Genomic DNA, 13,706 nt, shown 5'->3' with positions numbered 1-13,706 from the left:
AAAGAAAAATAATGTATATATACATATATATATACACACACACACACACACACACAAATATATATATATGTATATATATGAATAATTATACAAGTGATTGATTATGCGTCCGGTCTTTCGTTTTGTCCAAGGAGTACCACTAATATTTGAGAACGTCAAAGAAGACGCGATAATTTAATTAAGGATTGTGATATAGAGATGGTAGAAAGTCAGAAATGGTAGAAAGATGTCGCAAAGATTGTCGTATGGTTTAGCCGTTAATAATTAATTCATCCGTCACGGACGATCGCACGCATTCGCTTGCGTGATCCTCTCGCGTACATTTCTGTTGATAATTAATTTATCCATTGGAGGTCATGTGCTCTTCCTGTGCGTGTGCCAAATTTATGAAGAAATAAAGTTACGTTTGAGTTTTGAAATATTAAACGGCCGTCCTTCAATATTATATACTTAAATTTTGTTTGTCCCTCAATTAAAATAAAATTTTTATAATAAACAAGAAGCAAAATGTTTAATTTATTGTTTATTATATTTATTGTATGTATCATATTTATATGAAAATTGATAGATTATGTTAACGAATAATTTCTTCATTGATATTATCTGTTTATTATAATTTTTATTATAATTTTCCTTAAAGATTTTTTGTGAAATTTTAGAATTAATTGTGCTGTTATTATCTTCATCGTAATTTTAGTTTATTAAACGATCGATTTGATGCGCTTGAGAACTTTTTGCATAAATCGATGTTGGGAAAACGTTAAATTACTTCAATTAATTTAATTATTATGCTGACGTAGTTTGGATAACATCAGAGAAATTTACGACGCGGCGCGTCGCGATGCAGTTGATCGTCCTGTGAGTTAGATTGTAATCAATAAGTAAATCGTAAATAAGTTAAGCATGCAATTAGAAATAAAAAGGATTGAATAGAAACTTTTCGTTGATGTTGTGATTCGTAGTGCGTGTGTGTTTGTGCATGCGTATGTGCAAATCTAGCACGCCGGGGGGGATAAAATTTCGTGAATTTAAAGAATTTCATAATTATGCTTTTTTAAATGTAATAATTAAAATTTTTATCTATATAAGTATTGTATTTTTAAAAAATTCTCTATCTTCGTTTTATTTCATTTCTTAGGTAATATATTCGATTTCTTCTTACAAAGCTCCGAAGAAAATATCTTTTCTTCTCAATTCTTATGTAAATATCTTTACTTTCATATTCTTGTACATTATACAAATATCGATGTGTGATAATCGGGAAACGTAATATTTATTTTTATTAAGAGAAATACAGGACAAAAATAGTTTCACTTTATTCCAGAATTAAATAATATTCTGCAAATTTGCGACATTATATCATCGGCACATAGTAAAAAAAGAAGTGCGAATGAGTAGCGAGTATGATTACAACAATGGTATCACAAACAGCGATAAGTGCAAAAGGAGCAGAAGTATTAAGAAAATCAACACGAGAAGTAAACCAAAGAAAATAATGATAAATGAGTCTTTCAATTTACTACTGTACTGCCAATATTTTCCGAAGCGACGTAACCTTAATAAAGATGTTAGAATGAGAACAAGAATGCGCAATGATCGAGAACTTTTTCTCTCGTTTTCTTTCGTCACTCCGAGCCCTCGTGATCTTTTTGTGGGGAAGGTGGGGAACATCTTGAAATGTTTCGATCTGTGTTAGTAAAAGTAAAGGGCGCCATAGGGGAGAAAAAACGAAAGATGTAACGAATTCGTGTCACTTAGTGGAAAGTTATCGATAAATATTCAAATTTTGATACTATAAGTGCGTCATTTCTACATACGCAATCATTGTATCTATTATTAATTAAATTAAAGAAGAAAACATGGAAATATTTTCGAGATTTTTATTTTGATTGAAATGTATATTTTTTTCAAATATTTGTTGTTTACCTCTCATTTTTTCACATAATATTTCTAAAAAGAAAAAATAATAATGTGTGAAAGAGGAGTTTATGGATTTGTTAATATATTTTTTAACCAAATTTGACAATCTATGTGTTGTCTTTAATTACGCTAGTTTTATTTGACTGTTGACTTACTGCTGAGTGACATGAACTCGGCATAGTTAAGTTGTACCTTTTTTACACGATCAGTATTATCAATGTCAGTTCATGAATGCACGAACATTCTATTTACAGTACGTTCTCTCACAAGATCGATAATATAATTAATCTATCAACGTCAAAAACTTTCCTGAGGCAGCGGAGTTCTTTCTACTTTGCTTTTACTTAACGAAAAATAAATTGACGCAAAGCTCATTTGCGCAGAAATAACAAATGGATAAGAACAAAATATATCTAATGTCTCATGGCAATGATATTTCTGATAATACATTTGAATAGAAAAAAAATATAATAATCGCTGCGAAAAATGTCTCCGAGTTTTTAAGATAGCAATGATGTAATTACTGATCGTGGGAGAAACGCTTAATCCCATAACTATGTGAAGAATTCGCAATAGCCGCGACACATTTGGGGATAACAGAAATAAAGTTACAAAGATCTGCTCGTACCTGGACATTGATCCTTCAGCGTGCAAGTATGCGAATTTTTTTGTTTTTTCCTTTTCTTAAACAGGACGCCGTCCATGGATTCGTCGAGCATTGGCAATTGCTAATGATTGAAGGACTAAATAAATGGAGTTGCTATATTTAATATTTTTGAGCGTTTTTACATTATTGATTTCCCAGGTAAATTGGAGAATTATAACGCAATTTAATATTATATAACTATAAATATGTAAAAATTTCGTTGAAAAATTTTATTTAATTGATAAAGAAAATAAAAAGCTGTTTTATTGCAAATAATTTTATTGTATTTTAGTTGTAGTTTTATCAATAACATTTTAAAAGTTCAACACAAGAGTATAATTTTTTTATATACTCTTAGGGTACAAATATATAAGATTTAAAAAACAAAGATAATATTGTATGTCAATATATTATATTAACACGTTGAATGCCATTTAATGACAAAAGACAACTAAAGAATTTGCTAACAATTCGCTACCATTTTGCCAAGTCATAGACGCAAGTTTCTTTAATAAATTTTTTTTAATACAAAAATATTTTATTTGGTACTTACATTTTTTACCAATTAATTACCAAATATAGAAGTTGCTTTTACAATAACTATTATTTTCATTTGCAACTGTTAAAATGAAAATAAATTTTTCAATATCGGGTACTGGAACGTGTCTAGCCGTTGAAACATTTATCTTATAGCGCCGTGGGGGTCACCACGGTGATCTCCAGTAAGATAAATGCATAAAACATGATAATACAATTTAACTTATCTATTACAAATAATATTTTTACTAGTAATATGCATCGCATAACGAGAAATTTATTCCGGCGCCATGGGCAAATCGTGCGAAATTATTCCGGCATTCAACGTGTTAATTGTATTAGAAACCAACAGATCATAGATATTTGTATCTTTATCTTTGCATAACACGTGACCTTTGTAATTGAGGAAAAGTAAACGTGTTAACCATTCTTAATCCTAAGTGTGACGTTAATAATCTAAAACGTATTTATTTTATCTCATAACAGTATACATATGGTAATACTATACGTATGTATACATATTGAAACAATTACACATGTTACATAGTTTAACGACTGAATTTTAAATATAACTCCTTCGTTCATTTAGATCTTCAATTATTAGATTTCACTCACAATCCGCCTATGTTAAAGACGAGTTGTGAAAGGTCTATGTATATAAGCACGTTTTTACGTAAATATAGATTCACTCATATGTCCGTGTGGTGCAGCAAAACTCGCACGTGAGATACATATATTCTTAGGTCAGGCTAATTAAATCAGAAGATTGCGACTCTTTGGGATGCGACACGACCGGCGTCGAAATAAATGCGCGCGCTCCGTTTCCACGGAATGCCCCACTAGAAGTTATTTTAATATCAAGTTTCTTGACTATTTTAGAGCTAAAAAATTTTTTCCTTTTATTTTTAATATAATAATTTTTTATTTTGTGAAAGAAACTTAATTATGAAACTAAAAAAAAAATTGCGATAAGAGATTTTTAACATATATATTAAGCAACTTCAATGAATGAATCAAATTTTTTACGAATTAAATATTTACTTTGAATTTCTTAAACAATCAGTTAAAATATTTTACAATAATTATGAGACATCCTGTATATTTTCTCAATCCGTTTTAGAAATATCTACTGATAACATCATAGTTATCGATCTCTCTCCGTAAGATGAAATTCTTGAGTGAGAGATATTTTATATTAGAGGAGATTATTGTTACTTCTGTGGTAAAATTACTTGGAAAAAATGTATATAAATTATAACGATTAGTATTAACGTCTAGAATGATATACTTTTGTCACATCGGGCAAATTTTTAACATAAATTTAGGCGATTTTTGGCGTGTTTCTGGTATAGCAACCAAAAGCAACCGCGGTTGGGGCTATCTTTGTCTTCTGATCGCTGAAAACGAAGATAGCCTTAGTCGCGGTTGCTTTTGATTGCTATACCAGAAGCACGCGAAAAATCGCCTTTTAATAATAAAGAAAACAATGTTATTAACAAAATTTTAATTTAAAATATTTCTTTGACGTAAAAATTCAGTTATAAGTTAAAAAAAATTCAGTATACTTTTTGCTCTAATCTTATCAGTTGTTGTGTGATTTTATATTATATTATATTATTAGAGCTGATGTTAAATGTAGTGAAATGTTATAATGACGCGTTCGCAATCAACGTCCGAAGTGTTTGTCAACAGCAAGAAGCGGTGAAATTTCGAGTTTTTGCGATTGTAGGCGAAAATTGAAAATTAACGTTAGATGATAGGAATGAATTTGTCCTTGATCGATTATTTGTACGATATTATTTCTGACTTATACTTTTAGGTTCGTAACAACGGACGTGATAATTATTGTCTTTCTTTGAAAGTTCGAGAAGTATTTACATTGCGTGACCAGGCCGTCGATATCATTATTTGAATAGTTCAAATAATTTGAAATACAAGCGCTCGAATAATGATACGCTGAACACTCAAATATATCGACTACTGTTTTAAGCATATTGTCAATAATTTATAAATTATTATTATAGATCACTATTATTGTTAACAATTTATAAATATCTACGTGTAATATTAAGTTTTATATCGTAGTACAGGTGAAGTTAGCTTCTAGAAACGGAATAACATATTATATGTCAAGCTCCATTTGATGCTACAAATGTTTTGAAGCATTCTTTGATTAATCAACTAATAAAATTCTTTCTTCTGCAATTAGTCAATCAAATGTTTTGAAGCATTCATAGTGTTAAGTGGACTGCATCTATAATACAATTACAATTATTGTAGGATTTTTCCTTATTTTGCATTTGTGAAGTTCCTATTTTGTATTTATTAACTTTGAAGGATTTGCAACGCAAACCTGTTATTCGCAACATTCAATTGTGTTGATGTTATGATATAAACTTAATGCATATTCGAGCAACGACGGCCTGGCGGAACGTCAGTGTTAACGACCGACGATATTTTTAATTAAAGCGTTTGAGAAAAAATTGCGATATTCTGATTATCGACGATTGTAATTAGAGGTAAAGACGTTTTAGCCAAAGGTGTCCATCTTCGGTAGCTTCCACGCCTTACTCAAAAAGAAAATAAACTATAAACTTCATACTTCCAGCTCAATTTTATTATCAACTCCGTTCTTTCGCAAAACTCAAATCGTCCCCGAGAATTATAGCATAAGCGATTTAATCTTGCTTACACTTAATTTTATAAATTAAGCGACACATAAACGGAAAATTATTGTAACAATAAACCATAAACTCGGAGTTTTAGTCGCATTTTAGTGCCATTTAATTTCTTTGATATCCACGATTTGTTTCCTAGAGTTTTATGCCATAGTGATTAAATGTACTCGTATCATTTCATAAATAAGAAAATAACGATGATAAATGAGAAAATAAACGATGAAATAATACTAAAGATATAATCATGGAAAGAGAAAGAAAGAAAGATAGAGAAAGAGAGATATACAGTTAACGTTTATAGTGCCAGTTTATTGCTAACACCGCATTTGCTAGCAAAAAAGAAAAACTTCAAAGTTCTTTGTGAAAATTATACAAGTAGCAATGAAAGAGCTTTTGCGTAATTCCTTACGTTACAAAGGATCAGAGATAAACGATCAAACCAGAAGGTAATTACGAGAATTTATTAAAATGCGGATTTATATTGCCATTTATTAAGCATCCCTTCCACAAAATAGAAATGTAAGAAGAGCAACGTTTTTCATGACTTTTACCGTGATTAGATTTTGTTCTGACTGGATTAAATGCACAAAATTGGATCAGAAGATAAACAAAAGCACGGAGTGAAAGCACAGATAAACTGTAATTGTGATATTCACACACAAACATAGTTTCTCTCTCTCGAGTTTATCGCGCCTCCAGAGAGCGATATTACATTTCCAGCAATTAAAACCGTTGCTATTTGCTCCAGTCTATGTTCATTATATTCAATCCACATAAACGGCAGAATCTTACACATTGCATTTTGATCTTTATTATTTATAAGCAGCGTTGCTGTTTCAAAAGTGCGATATAATGTTGTCAGAGCAAATTCTAAATTATTTTTATACTTATTTTACTAATTAATTACTTTCCTGGTTTCTTTTTTGCACATTTTTAATTGAGAGTGTAATTTGTGTAAATGTATCAGATATTTCCAGCTTACCGCATTTCCGTTTAGCTGGAAAATGCTAAAAGTTTTGATTGGAAATTATCATCAAGTTTCAAATAAAAATGAAATTGTCAATAATTTTAAAGTTTTTAAAATTAAACGGTTTTGACAAATTTATGAGTTATATGAATAAATTTATTATATTCGTTATATATTTATAAATAGTTCCTAATTATGTTTATGTAAATAAGATTATTATAAATATATTACAAATATATTTTTGATAAAACATAATGATTTATAAAGCATTAAAAAGTGTTTTGTTTATATATCAAAATAAGCTGTATTTGGAATAATAATACAATTTTGAAAATAATATTTAATTTCTTATTTAAGAATATTAATAATTCTGAGATCTAATTCTGAGTACGAGCTTAAGAGGTGCGCATAGAACCTGTAATAATATAGTTAACTTTTGCAATTTGAAGTTTTGGACGTAACGAACGGCTCTTTGACTTGTTCATTATAAAGTTCTAATATTGGTTTATATACGATGTTATCGATATATTACTGGTTTGATGCTGTCAACTAAGTAAAAGTTCAATATATTTGAAATAACTGTAAGTGTGTCCGAATATATCCAGATAATCGAGAATATTCCATGTTTTACATTATGTATATTTTTTGAAGTATTTATCGATAATGATCGAATTAAAATAATTTTTTTGGAAACAATTAACGTTTAGTAAAATTAATTTTTTTAAAACTACACAGTAAAAAACATTCTGTATTTATATTAAAAACGGTCCACTCAGATCCTTATTAAAATTTTGTAAAAATTTTTAATATATCCGAGTGCTAATTTAACATAATGTGATTGTGTTATTTGAATATTTTTTGTTAAATTGATATTCAACATTTCTTAGTTTTAAAATGACACAGTTTATGAGTAAGTTAACAAATAACATAAAAATAACGATATCATAAATGATTGATTATCAGTTAAATAAGTTATCTAGTTGTTTGTTCAATTCAGTCAATTATTTAAATTAGTATTCGTATTAAAACATTAAAATACTAAACATAATAATGCAGCACTTTAAAAGAATAATTTCAAATGTTTTAAATAATTTCTTAGTTTACATTAAAACACTTTCCACTTTTTAAGATTACTTTGTCTATTGTAATATATCACAAATATATACTGTAGGTGACTGGCAATTTGTGCAAGTGTAATAACTGTTTAGTCGCTTCTTAGAATCCGCCCACGTTATCTCAAATCCATTAACGATCGGTACGACGCTCGTTAACTGCGTTGGCGACAGAAAGTCGATAGTTAATTACGCAAATGAAGGGATCTCGTTAACAGCCACGGCGAACATGGCTGCGATAGATCGTTAAATAACGTGCCTGCCGATTCGATCACCATCGAAAATACATAGATCAGTGATTGCATGCGGATCAGTGCAGGCAATGTATTCCTTCTAAATCTCGGATGAAATCGCATTAGATTGCGTTTGGCTTTTAAAATCGGGTAATAATTTTCGTCCTTTTATCTACGATAGTTCCACACGAACGCTTATGAAATTATGGCTGTCAAGGAATGCAATCCAATGTAATATATCGAAACGCAATTTAAACTCACTATAATTGAATTTCAAAATAAGTTTATCATTTGTTCTTTAATAAATTATCACTTTTTAAATAATAATTAATGCAGACGTGTGTTCAGATTTCTAAATTTGAAAGAATCAAATTTCTTTTTTTCCTTGGAAATTTTATTCCCTCCATTTTTCAGGACTTCGGCGCTTACATCTTAGAATAAATTTTTCTTTTTATATATGTATATACACTTAATTAAAAATATTTAGCATTTGATACTAAGTATTTAAATTTTGAAAACTAAATCTTGATTTTATATTTTCTAACAAGAGAATACAACAAAATATCTCCCTCCGATTTTAATATGTTTTGAATATGTTGAAATAATTGGTTTTTCTCTTGTTGAATGAATGTTGTCTAAAGTGTTAATGAAAAAAAAATTATTTTTTAACTTTTATTGTTAAAACACGTTTTTAATTTTTTATTTTTTAAAAATAAGAAATTTTGTATTGTATTAAAAAAATGTCTATCATTATATAGAGCCTATTCTTGAAACCTTTCAATTTTTATTTAAAACATGTTTTTTATATATTTTGAACGATTTATATATATATTCACTCTTAGGAAGAAAGAATCGATTTTTTAAAGAAAAGATTTTACCTTTTTAACGTGCGAGAAAACACTTATAAAAAATATCTATCTTTTATTTTTGTCTATATTTTAATATATATAAAAGCTTAATAAAATGGGAGGGGGACACTTGGTTGTATCCTCATGTAAGGATAACAAACTTGTAAAATCTTATCAGATTAGTATTGGATTTTTTAAAGCTGGATATGGAAGAAGAAGTAATATTTTTTATAATATTCTAAAGCGTTTGCTTGCTATTCTAATTTATTTAACAAAATTATATGTAAACCGGGTGTGACACTGATCTAAGTAAGTAACAGTTAATGTCGATTAGACATTATGTGGGCCGTCGGTAATAGGCAATTGTGTATTAGCTTTAATGGCTGATTAAATGCGGCACGCTCGTGACATGTGTCACGCGCAGGTAGCAAGCCGTGGGAAATTATTGTCGGCGTTCTCGCGGAAACGGCAAATCCAAAGAAAGGCAGTGTCAAGGCGGGAATGCGCGAGGAAGATGAAGAGCGTGAATAGAATATTTCGGGTCGTGACGTATCCCGAGAAACGATCCATTTGCAGCAACGAACAATTATGATTCCTTACGCGAATGTAATTATTCACAGCGTGAGTACGGTTCGCCTCATTAATTGCATTTCGCCGAGCAATTACCGAATGGTGAGCAGCGACGTTTTCTCGGTACGGTTAACCGCAATGATTAAAAGAAAGATAAAAGGGATATCTACTTTTATTCACATTGAGCTGAATTTTCACTGCATGTTGGCGTTAGCCGCAAAAGAAATTACATACAAAGGAATGCGTATATAAAGGAACTGAAAGCTTCGAGAAATTAAGTCGAAAAATTTCACGTTAAAAACTTTTAATTTAAATTTGTACTTTTTGGTTTTTTATACAGAAGATATGTGTTTCGCGGATTATCTCTCTCTGTGTTTAAATCCATTATTAGAATACCAATATTTTGTTAACATCGCAGTTCATTTCATCATGGCGAGCAGCCTGATATGTTAACATTCTAATAATAGATCTAGACACGAAAATAACCCGCCAAAAGTATAATTTCTATATATAGAAAGTATCTGTAGAAGCCTAAAAAGGATATTGTTTTATTATTATTATTAACGTTGACATATAAATAATTTAATAATTTAATTTGACATACAAAGAATTTAATACCAAATTCATTAAATAATTGTCTTTAACAAAATGTGTGAAATTTATCGTATATCTTTATTTTATCAACTTCTTACATTTCAATTAGAAAACTTCGCGTTTCTGATATAATTTAATTAAATTTCATTGCGCAAGTTGCGCGGAAAGTTCCAGTTAATTACTCTGTTATTAACTTTCATCTAATTAATAATTTTATTTATCGATAATTCTAAGTTATAATTGCAGTGTGGCATTCCAACGAGAGGAAAATTTTTTTAAAATTGAAATACGAAAAAGAAAGGAAGAAGTTTCTTGTTATAAGTAAGTTTCGTTGTTCATGGTATGAGAAACAGCTAATTGATAATAGCGATGATGAAAATGATCATTTCTCCGTTGTATTACCTGATTTCCTGTTATTTTTTTATATTCTCCAGAATAAGATCATATTAATATAACAGACGATAATATTAATATGATAGAATTTTACACAATGTTAAAGAGGACATATTTCTTTATAACGTGAAATAACAGAAGATTTTTCATATTAGTAGATCAGGTATATAGTATAAATTAGTAACAAAAAGCTGTTTATTTTTTTAAAAGATTCAAAAATAATCAGAAAAATGAAGCAAAAATTCTAATTCTATAGAAACTTCTATATTTCTGTAGATTCTTTTTCAGGAATTGTTCAAAACTTTAGACTTTCAAAATTTTGTATTGCTCTATTGTTGCAACATATATTTAGAATAGTCAAATTATATTTCTTTCAAAGCTACATTTAAAGTAGTTTAATTACTTATTGTAATTATTAATTATTTGACAACGGTGTTCAAAATACTCATTAATTATTGGTTCCAAAGTTGCCTTCGTTCATCGTTTATTATGAGTACATTATTACTAGTTTATCGATCGTGAGATTGTATAAATAACACTTAAATAATTTTCGATGAGAAAAATATAAAAATTATAACAAAAGATAAATTTGATTACATTATTTTAACGTGTACATGTTATTTGTTACATGTTATCACAAATAACATATACATGTTATACTGTATAACTGTATAAACAACTGTTTTTAACTGTTGCCATATATTATAAATTTTCATCGTCATGCTGAGTTCCATTTATTTTATTGCATTTTATTTTTGTATTGCAGTATTGTGACAGTTGATCTCTCTCTACGCTGAGGAAATTTGCGATCGCTGCATGCATAGATCTTCAAATAAAAAAACTTGTGCAAGGATGACTCGGAATTTACTTGAATAATGACGAGCGATCGTAATGTAATTAAAGGTACTTGGATAAAACACAAATGTAAATGATTAATTTTATTTATATCATATTTATACATCGATAAATTACAACATATTTAAGTAAATTTTCCTGACATTATAGATATTCATATCTACTTCAAGCATTTTTCAATTTTACATCTTTTTAATTATTAGATCTTAAAGTAAAGGATCTCGCATTAACAAATGGAAAAAGTGGTTTCAGCCGAATTGGTTAAAACTGTGATATATAATAAGCAATGAGATGTTGATCAAAAGTTTCTTAGTCAAAATCACAAAGAATAGACAGATTTTGCACTAGCGCTATTTAAAATTTGTTATTTGGAATCTAATTAGACCGAAAAGTATCCTTATCTACTGAACTATTCATTTTTTAATAACTGTATCTTAATATTTTTATGGATAGAATAATGAGATGAATCGATGTGAAGAAAATAGATAATTGCTTTTCAAAAAATTATGCAATTTGCAATATGGATACTTGAAAATTATATTTTTTTCAAACACTCAGGTATTTTCTTTACATCTATTGACTTATGTCGTTATTCTGTGTATAAAAGTACTAAATAATATTAAATGAAAGTATTAAGGCACAATTATAAAAAAATGAATAGTTTAGTAGATAAAGATACTTTTTAGTTTGATTAGATCTAAAATAACAATTTTCAAATAATGGTACAGTAAAATCTGTTCATTTTTCAAAAGATCATTTTCGATTCTGCTCATTTGGTCCTGCTAGCGCGACACAGGTTTTGCTTGAGGACTTTTGATCAGCATTTCATAATAACAAAATATCACAACATTTCAGCCAATTCGACTAAAAGTACTTTTTTCATATAATTAGTACGGAGTCGTTTATAATTTAATTCGTATTTTATATTTTTAAATATAAAGTTATTGAATAATGTTATATTAATTATGCAACCTTATTTAAATTTACATAGATTTTTATTTTATCATAAAATTCTATATTTGTATCGAATTTTTTATTTTTTACCCTCTGATTCTTGTTTTCATCTTCACACACATCTTCAGTTAACAATTAAATTTTCTCCTAAAGATATTATTAGCGTTTCAGATTCACCTAATCTAAGAAATTATTTATAGCAGATTATTGCGTTATAAATTGGCAAACATTAACGTAAGTGCACAACTTAGACAGTAGTGGTCTGCAGTAGTAATACTCCGTAATAGGTCAGACAGTACGCTCCATTAACTTGACGCAAGACATTTAAGTTCGGTTGATGAACAGAACAGCAACTGAAAAAATGTTTGTGTTATTTTTAGTAATAATCTATTATTATAATTTAGAAAGTATGTTAATAACATTACGTTTTTACGTTTATATTGTCTAATATATTGTAAATGTTATAATAACGAGTATGTTTCGAATCTTTTGAAGTTACTATTCTTCTTTTGATTAAAAAATTATTTTTAATTTTATCTTTCTTTTTTATAATTAAATATTTTTATCTAATTTTTTAATTGTATTTGAAATTAATATGAATATCTTCCGGATCCATAAACAATTAAATAAAAATTTGATATAATATTTTGATACAATATGATAATATGAGAGATGAAACATAGTACCACGGTTTGAAAGTTCGGAAACACTGTTATTGTTTTAGAAGAGCAAAACAGTAGTATCAATACTTTCAAAGAATAGTTCCATATATGAGAAATTTTACTATCTCTATTTTAATTATAACTATATATTATAAATAAATGTAGTATCATCAAGAAATACTAGTATATTTAACAGGAAGGAATTAATCATGCTCATCTCGTAATTTATAGAAGAATTTTAATTAATTTATTTTTTAATAGATGTACTGATTGAATTTACCACATTTTCGATTTATGCAATCAGATTTTTTTCCAGTACGAGGAACAGGTGAGTAATAATTCATGTACATTAATCAGTTAATTAAAATTGTAAACTGTATGATACACACATTGATTAAATTTAAATACATAAAGTTTTTGAATAAGTACGTTCTTTTTTATTATAATAAATCTTTATTGTAATAAATCATAATTTGTTTAATATAATAAATTATGATTCACTTAACAAGAAATGAATAATAAAAATTAGGCGATATTTTTATAAAAGTTAAAAGATATTCTAAATATAATATATATATTTTTTAAGGTGTCTTATGTATCTATAACTATTTTGTCATGTTTCTTATAATTTGTTACAGGGATTTGCTATGTCTTATAATGAACACAGATTGGTTTTTTCTTTTTGTCATAATCTCCGTAAAACATACCTTTAATAAACATACGGAGTTAATCCCACT

At 28.1% G+C, this 13,706-nt stretch overlaps 1 protein-coding gene across 1 annotated transcript in view; it reads left to right on the top strand.

Moving 5' to 3' along the window:
* Shal (potassium voltage-gated channel protein Shal) overlaps positions 1–11,466 on the top strand; it is a 115,842-nt gene extending 104,376 nt beyond the window's left edge. Inside the window, exon 6 of the mRNA XM_018447378.1 lies at positions 11,265–11,466. The gene's annotated coding sequence lies outside the window, so the exon portion shown is untranslated. The remainder of the gene's footprint in view (positions 1–11,264) is intronic.
* Positions 11,467–13,706: the final 2,240 nt, after the last annotated feature.

Source organism: Mycetomoellerius zeteki, unplaced genomic scaffold (assembly GCF_001594055.1).
Source record: "Mycetomoellerius zeteki isolate Tzet28-1 unplaced genomic scaffold, Tzet1.0 scaffold20, whole genome shotgun sequence".
NCBI classification, from domain to species: Eukaryota; Metazoa; Arthropoda; class Insecta; order Hymenoptera; family Formicidae; genus Mycetomoellerius; species Mycetomoellerius zeteki.
The sequence above is the reverse complement of the archived record's forward strand: the minus strand, read 5'-3'. Positions and strand labels throughout refer to the sequence as shown.